The following is a 9,106-nucleotide window of genomic DNA, read 5'->3' as shown; positions in this document are numbered from 1 at the left end:
AAGGCAGTTAACCCACTGTCCCTAGGCCGTCATTGAAAATAAGAATTTGTTCTTAACTGACCTGCCTAGTTAAATAAAGGTAAAATAAATGTGTTGTGTTCATAATAAAATTAATTAATATTAAAATGAGAACAGGGCATAACAGGAAACATTATTCTGGGAATTTGGGGGTCAATAAAAACTCTTCCTACCCTGATAGGCTGAATAGGTTTTCAGCCATAGACCTTTACACTTGAAGTTAACCGTAACGTCACAGGGGAAATGACACTTTCTATAAAATTGATGGTTGATATGAAACACTATTTCAGAATAAAATACTGACTTAAGCTAGGGAGATGTAAGATGGCGGACGGCGAGAACGCGATGCAGTAAGAAGGGTGTGAGGTTCAAACCCAAAACTGACATCTGTGAAAATACAAGCAGAGTACTTTATCCTTTGAGTCAAGTACAGGAAAGATAATTACACGTTATGCTCCTGAAACCCCTGAGCAGTCGACAGATGGTGAACTCTCAGAAAACCTGACAGAAGTGAAAAGGAAGAACCTGCGCCCACGGTGTTAGTGCTGTTTTTAATATACCATTTTGTTGTTGGATTTGACAGTTTCTTAGAGCTAAAGTTATCAGGCTAGCCCCGTGCTAACTAGGTTACCTGGCTGTCACCGGCAAAGCTTGTCTCACGTCGCTGTTTGCTCTTGTAGCGGGGATGGCTGTTTCTGACTCGAGTGTAAGCGGACTCTTCTCATTTGGAGTCGGAGATGGACAGTGAACCCATAAAAAGTGAAACCTGTTATAGTCATGGAAAGATGTTTCGGGATGGGGGTGCGGCGGTGGTGTGAAAATATGTTGCCGGCACTATAGACGGCTGTATTGGTCCGCTAGTAAAGGCCCTGTGCGCTGCTTGTGAAAAAATAAAAATGATGTCCCACATTAGACAGGGGCGGCAAGAAGCTTAGTGGTTAGAGCGTTGGGCCAGTAACCTAAAGGTTGCTTGATTGAATCTCCGAGCTGACAAGATAAAAATATGTCGTTCTGCCCCTGAACAAGGCAGTTAACTGGCTGTCATTTTAAATACGAATTGTTTTCTATATTGACATGCCTTGTTAAATAAAATAAAAGACAGCGATGGGTCCGCTAATACAGGACAAGTAAAGGCCCAGTGCACTACTTTTAAGAGGAAAAACATTCAACAAAAAATAAGAGGGCAGCACTCAGCACCCCTACCTCTTGTGGCTATTGTATGTTCACAATAGTGAAAGAGGATGAATTTAATGACATATACACCTGTCAAAAGTGTAAACAACTCGTTGCCTCAAAAGACCGGATCATTGAACTACTAGAGGATAACAGGTTCCTAAAAGAATGTCTCGCTCTGGCTAAGGAGACTTCAAGACTGAATGCACATCTGAGGGTGAGTCCAATGGAGTGTATGGCTGCAATGGCTCTCTGAATTAACAGTAGCAGTTTCTCTCTTCTGGTCAAAAACGGACATTGCATACAAGCCATATATTCGAGCTAATTCACAGTGGAATCTTCACTTGAAACTTCAAACCTAGTTTTAATGTCTATACTTAAACATGCATAATTTATTAGATGTTTTGTATGTTATTCTCTGCTTTCACAGTTTCCAGACCTGTAGATTTCAGGAGCAGCAGAGACCTTACTCCCCCAACATGTCTTCCCTGATCGCTGATAGGAAGTGAACTTGTCTACTGTCACGACTTCCGCCGAAGTGGGCTCCTCTCCTTGTTCGGCCGGCGTTCTGTGGTCAACGTCACCGACTTTCAAGCCATCGCCGCTCCATTTTTTATTGATCCATTTGTTTTGGGCTGGAGGTTTTGACACAGTGGCGTCCGTCTGTTGGTTTCTCCTGCCTCAATAAACTCTCTGCTCTCCTGCACCTGACTTCGCTACCAGTACACACACACCTGACATCTTCAAAATATCCCTGTTTAAATTATAGTTTTTAGTAAGACCTGTTGTTGGGATGTGTAAAAAAATCTAAAGCCACCGATCTGACCAAATATACTGAGTTACATTTTTTTTGTCTGGAAAAAGTAGATTTTTTTTCAACACCCCCATTATTATATGAACTGTTTTCCCCGTTGTTCTTAATGAATGACAAATTAAGGAAATGTATTGGGACATATCTGTCAGCAAAATGCTATAAAAAGTACAATCATGACATGTAGTTAGATATGAGGTGAAATGTTCCATATTTAAATCTATATAATGATTGTACATCATGCACTGTAACTGAAACTAAAATACCCACTGTTGATTATTCATTGGAAATGTAACAAACAAAGATGAACAACAATTAATAATTGAAGTAGATTGGGACCTTGTTAGTCAAGAGGAGCAACCCAGCAGACACAGAGCAACCACAGAATGTTGCCACAACATTGCCTCAAAGTTGTGTTGTGGCTGTATAGTATTGCAAATTGCATCTGTCATTGTAAGCCCTCTGTGTTCTGTCATTTTTCCCCAGAATAAACAGTAAGAATAAAATGGTTTGGAATATGTATTTGTTTGGTTGTGTAAAATCAAATCAAATCAAATTTTATTTATATAGCCCTTCGTACATCAGCGGATATCTCAAAGTGCTGTACAGAAACCCAGCCTAAAACCCCAAACAGCAAGCAATGCAGGTGTAGAAGCACGGTGGCTAGGAAAAACTCCCTAGAAAGGCCAAAACCTAGGAAGAAACCTAGAGAGGAACCAGGCTATGTGGGGTGGCCAGTCCTCTTCTGGCTGTGCCGGGTGGAGATTATAACAGAACATGGCCAAGATGTTCAAATGTTCATGAATGACCAGCATGGTCAAATAATAGTAAGGCAGAACAGTTGAAACTGGAGCAGCAGCATGGCCAGGTGGACTGGGGACAGCAAGGAGTCATCATGTCAGGTAGTCCTGGGGCATGGTCCTAGGGCTCAGGTCAGTTGAAACTGGAGCAGCAGCATGGCCAGGTGGACTGGGGACAGCAAGGAGTCATCATGTCAGGTAGTCCTGGGGCATGGTCCTAGGGCTCAGGTCCTCCGAGAGAGAGAAAGAAAGAAGGAGAGAATTAGAGAACGCACACTTAGATTCACAAAGGACACCGAATAGGACAGGAGAAGTACTCCAGATATAACAAACTGACCCTAGCCCCGACACAAACTACTGCAGCATAAATACTGGAGGCTGAGACAGGAGGGGTCAGGAGACACTGTGGCCCCATCCGAGGACACCCCGAACGGGGCCATACAGGAAGGATATAACCCCACCCACTTTGCCAAAGCACAGCCCCCACACCACTAGAGGGATATCTTCAACCACCAACTTACCATCCTGAGACAAGGCTGAGTATAGCCCACAAAGATCTCCGCCACGGCACAATCCAAGGGGGGCGCCAACCCAGACAGGATGACCACAACAGTGAATCAACCCACTCAGGTGACGCACCCCCTGCAGGGACGGCATGAGAGAGCTCCAGTAAGCCAGTGACTCAGCCCCTGTAATAGGGTTAGAGGCAGAGAATCCCAGTGGAAAGAGGGGAACTGGCCAGGCAGAGACAGCAAGGGCGGTTCGTTGCTCCAGAGCCTTTCCGTTCACCTTCCCACTCCTGGGCCAGACTACACTCAATCATATGACCCACTGAAGAGATGAGTCTTCAGTAAAGACTTAAAGGTTGAGACCGAGTTTGCGTCTCTGACATGGGTAGGCAGACCGTTCCATAAAAATGGAGCTCTATAGAAGAAAGCCCTGCCTCCAGATGTTTGCTTAGAAATTCTAGGGACAATTAGGAGGCCTGCGTCTTGTGACCGTAGCGTACGTGTAGGTATGTACGACAGGACCAAATCAGAGAGATAGGTAGGAGCAAGCCCATGTAATGCTTTGTAGGTTAGCAGTAAAACCTTGAAATCAGCCCTCGCTTTGACAGGAAGCCAGTGTAGAGAGGCTAGCACTGGAGTAATATGATCACATTTTTTGGTTCTAGTCAGGATGCTAGCAGCCGTATTTAGCACTAACTGAAGTTTATTTAGTGGTTTATCCGGGTAGCCGGAAAGTAGAGCATTGCAGTAGTCTAACCTAGAAGTGACAAAAGCATGGATTAATTTTTCTGCATCATTTTTGGACAGAACATTTCTGATTTTTGCAATATTACGTCGATGGAAAAAAGCTGTCCTCGAAATGGTCTTGATATGTTCTTCAAAAGAGAGATCAGGGTCCAGAGTAACGCCGAGGTCCTTCACAGTTTTATTTGAGACGACTGTACAACCATTAAGATTCATTGTCAGATTCAACAGAAGATCTCTTTGTTTCTTGGAACCTAGAACAAGCATCTCTGTTTTGTCCGAGTTTAATAGTAGAAAGTTTGCAGCCATCCACTTCCTTATGTCTGAAACGCATGCTTCTAGCGAGGGCAATTTTGGGGCTTCACCATGTTTCATTGAAATGTACAGCTGTGTGTCATCCGCATAGCAGTGAAAGTTAACATTATGTTTTCGAATAACATCCCCAAGAGGTAAAATGTATAGTGAAAACAATAGTGGTCCTAAAACGGAACCTTGAGGAACACCGAAATTTACAGTTGATTTGTCAGAGGACAAACCATTCACAGAGACAAACTGATATCTTTCCGACAGATAAGATCTAAACCAGGCCAGAACATGTCCGTGTAGACCAATTTGGGTTTCCAATCTCTCCAAAAGAATGTGGTGATCGATGGTATCAAAAGCAGCACTAAGGTCTAGGAGCACGAGGACAGATGCAGAGCCTCGGTCCGATGCCATTAAAATGTAATTTACCACCTTCACAAGTGCCGTCTCAGTGCTATGATGGGGTCTAAAACCAGACTGAAGCATTTCGTATACATTGTTTGTCTTCAGGAAGGCAGTGAGCTGCTGCGCAACAGCCCTTTCAAAAATTTTTGAGAGGAATGGAAGATTCGATATAGGCCGATAGTTTTTTATATTTTCTGGGTCAAGGTTTGGCTTTTTCAAGAGAGGCTTTATTACTGCCACTTTTAGTGAGTTTGGTACACATCCAGTGGATAGAGAGCCGTTTATTATGTTCAACATAGGAGGGCCAAGCACAGGAAGCAGATATTTTAGTAGTTTAGTTGGAATAGGGTCCAGTATGCAGCTTGAAGGTTTAGAGGCCATGATTATTTTCATCATTGTGTCAACAGATATAGTACTAAAACACTTGAGCGTCTCTCTTGATCCTAGGTCCTGGCAGAGTTGTGCAGACTCAGGACAACTGAGGTTTGGAGGAATACGCAGGTTTAAAGAGGAGTCCGTAATTTTCTTTCTAATAATCATAATCTTTTCCTCAAAGAAGTTCATGAATTTATCACTGCTAAAGTGAAAGTCATCCTCTCTTGGGGAATGCTGCTTTTTAGTTAGCTTTGCGACAGTATCAAAAAGGAATTTCGGATTGTTCTTATTTTCTTCAATTAAGTTAGAAAAATAGGATGATCGAGCAGCAGTAAGGGCTCTTCGATACTGCACGGTACTGTCTTTCCAAGCTAGTCGGAAGACTTCCAGTTTGGTGTGGCGCCATTTCCGTTCCAATTTTCTGGAAGCCTGCTTCAGAGCTCGGGTATTTTCTGTGTACCAGGGAGCTAGTTTCTTATGAGAAATGTTTTTGGTTTTTAGGGGTACAACTGCATCTAGGCTATTGCGCAAGGTTAAATCGAGATCCTCAGTTAGGTGGTTAACTGATTTTTGTCCTCTGGCGTCCTTGGGTAGGCAGAGGGAGTCTGGAAGGGCATCAAGGAATCTTTGTATTGTCTGTGAATTTATAGCACGACTTTTGATGGTCCTTGGTTGGGGTCTGAGCAGATTATTTGTTGCAATTGCAAACGTAATAAAATGGTGGTCCGATAGTCCAGGATTATGAGGAAAAACATTAAGATCGACAACATTTATTCCATGGGACAAAACTAGGTCCAGCGTATGACTGTGACAGTGAGTGGGTCCAGAGACATGTTGGACAAAACCCACTGAGTCGATGATGGCTCCGAAAGCCTTTTGGAGTGGGTCTGTGGACTTTTCCATGTGAATATTAAAGTCACCAAAGATTAGAATATTATCTGCTTTGACTACAAGGTCCGATAGGAATTCAGGGAACTCAGTGAGAAACGCTGTATATGGCCCAGGAGGCCTGTAAACAGTAGCTATAAAAAGTGATTGAGTCGGCTGCATGACTAGAAGCTCAAAAGACGAAAACGTCATTTTTTTTTTTGTAAATTGAAATTTGCTATCGTAAATGTTAGCAACACCTCCGCATTTGCGGGATGCACGGGGGATATGGTCACTAGTGTAGCCAGGAGGTGAGGCCTCATTTAAAACAGTAAATTCATCAGGCTTAAGCCATGTTTCAGTCAGGCCAATCACATCAAGATTATGATCAGTTCATTGACTATAATTGCCTTTGAAGTAAGGGATCTAACATTAAGTAGCCCTATTTTGAGATGTGAGGTATCATGATCTCTTTCAGTAATGACAGGAATGGAGGTGGTCTTTATCCTAGTGAGATTGCTAAGGCGAACACCGCCATGTTTAGTTTTGCCCAACCTAGGTCGAGGCACAGACACGGTCTCAATGGTGATAGCTGAGCTGACTACACTGACTGTGTTAGTGGCAGACTCCACTATGCTGGCAGGCTGGCTAACAGCCTGCTGCCTGGCCTGCACCCTATTTCATTGTGGAGCTAGAGGAGTTAGAGCCCTGTCTATGTTGGTAGATAAGATGAGAGCACCCCTCCAGCTAGGATGGAGTCCGTCACTCCTCAGCAGGTCAGGCTTGGTCCTGTTTGTGGGCGAGTCCCAGAAAGAGGGCCAGTTATCTACAAATTCTATCTTTTGGGAGGGGCAGAAAACTTTTGCAATTTCCCTTCACTAAAACACACGCATTGCATTAATTCTTATTTTTTTATATTTCTAACATCATTTGAGAGATTGATAAGAGGTCAGACTCAGGGACTGTTATGGAAAATTCCCTTCCAAACCCATCCCGCTTTACTTCCAGCGCCACATTCCTTAACAATTCAATCACCACTCACTTCCCTTACACTCCCAATCAACAGAGGCAGGACTTCCTCTGACACTACCTGCAATAAATTGATACATTTCAGAAGGTCCTATGGGTACTCCACTGTGAAGCTCCACAGCACAACCTGGTTGCAAGCAATTCCAATATGTTCCTACCCTGTTGTTCTTCATACGACTCGAACTCTTATCGCTTTTACATACAGTATTAGTCTAATCAAATGCCAATGAGCATTTTGTACACACATTAATGCAATAACTTCTAAGATAGAGTATTCTGACTTAAACTTCAATCAGATTCATTCAGAATCTCTCAGGGCCAGTAACCAGAGGGTTGTCAGTTCAAATCCCATGGCTGACGGGAGAATTTGTCAGGAGTGAGCTGGCAACCAGAGGGTTTCTGACATCAGAATCTCATGTGCCACCTGCTGCCGTTATGCCCTTGAGCAAGGCACTTAACCACTAACCTGCTACAGGGATGCTGTTCTGCAGCTTATTTTATGCTACCTTTAGCCTGGTGTGGTACCCATGGGTTGGAAATAACTCACATTGGACAATAAAGGTGTATTCTTGGATCTAATACAATGCCAACCCATTACAGAAGCATACATCAAACACTGAAGTATGCTGGGCACAGAGGACCAGTCCTTTTGTCTACCCTCCCAGGAGGAACATGTGCTGCCTACAGTTGTTTTAGGAATTAAGCTTCGATTGACGTGGTTCCCACGATGTACAATGGGAAACAGTACTGCTTTGGATCCCTAATGCACACAAAGAAATTATACACAAGGTATAGATCCCTCAAACTAGACTCTGGACCTCAAAGCCAGTTCCACTGCATTCTTTACTTCTTTCCCTTTAATCAGGGACTGATTTAGACATGGGACACCAGGTCACCAGGTGTGTGCAATTAATTATCAGGTAGAACAGAAAACCGTCAGGCTCCGGACCTCGTCGGGTAAGAATTGAGTAACCCTGATATAGACTTTAATGTTGATACCAACAGAGGCCATTCAGAGAGAATACAGGAACACAAGGCAGTAGCAGCAGAGTGGTATCTCTTTATGATCATCATCGATCCAAGATGGCGTAGCAGTAAGTCGTCCTGTCGTCCCGTCCCTGTATATATCGCTTCTTTTTCGTTTTTTTAAACATATTTTTCTTTGCATACCTCTTTAAAAAGATTTTGCTAAACCTAAGCTTCCAAATACTCTCCTGCAACCCGCCTCACCCAATGTAGCTATTTTTCCTAAAGTATTTATATTTACTTGGGAACCGGAACCCCTCAACTGAAGCTAGCCAGCTAACCACTAGCTATGCTAGCGGTCTTCAGCTAACCGGTCATCAGCTAACCTTTAGCTCGGAAAGCTCTCGCCAGTTCGAACAACGCGACTCTAACCAGAGCACAACGGACCTATTTATTTTTCATCCCCGGATTCCCACCGCAAACGGAACATTTTTCAGCTGGATCTTCGCAACTAGCTATCTAGCTAAACTGCAACCCCGGATGATAACCCTGGCTAGCGTTCCCACCCACTTAGCCTGAAGCTAGCCCGGCCAGAGCACCTGTAGCATACTCCTGGGCTACAATATCCGGGCCCACGACCGGTCTGTCGATGTCACCGCATGAAGAGGAATAAACAGACTCAGCCCATCGCAACGTCCCCCAAAGGCTAACTCTCTAGCCCTCGCTATCTCCCTGCTTGCTAATTCGGCCTGCTAGCTTGTCTAGCTCCGGTCCGCTAACTGCTACCTTGTCTAGCCTGGGCCAACGAACTGTTAGCTTGTTAGCACAGGCCTGCTAACCGTCTGAATCACCGCGTCCCAAACACTCTCTGGACCCATTTACTTTCTATCTCTTTTTGATTTTTAATTTGTTTATACCTTCCGGAAACCTGCCTCACCCAATGTGATACGGAATCGCTATTATTTTCAATTTCTTAGAACACACTCAAGAACCTCCAAACGCTAACCAGCTAACTAGCTACACGCTATTTAGTCATTGTTAGTTTTTTTAACCTGGATAACACTCGCCAGTCCAGCTCCTCCGCCTGGCTACTCCAACCTCGGCCA

General features: G+C 43.9%; 1 long non-coding RNA gene across 1 annotated transcript; it reads left to right on the top strand.

Annotated features, from left to right (window-relative positions):
• The first annotated feature begins 1,258 nt into the window (after positions 1 to 1,258).
• Positions 1,259 to 2,511, top strand: LOC118393667 (uncharacterized). The gene is made up of 2 exons (XR_004827585.2): positions 1,259 to 1,408; positions 1,622 to 2,511. It is a non-coding gene; the product is annotated as an uncharacterized LOC118393667 (long non-coding RNA).
• The last annotated feature ends 6,595 nt before the right edge of the window (positions 2,512 to 9,106 follow it).

The sequence above is a fragment of the Oncorhynchus keta genome, chromosome 1 (genome assembly GCF_023373465.1).
Source record: "Oncorhynchus keta strain PuntledgeMale-10-30-2019 chromosome 1, Oket_V2, whole genome shotgun sequence".
In the NCBI taxonomy this organism is placed as follows: Eukaryota; Metazoa; Chordata; class Actinopteri; order Salmoniformes; family Salmonidae; genus Oncorhynchus; species Oncorhynchus keta.
The sequence above is the reverse complement of the archived record's forward strand: the minus strand, read 5'-3'. Positions and strand labels throughout refer to the sequence as shown.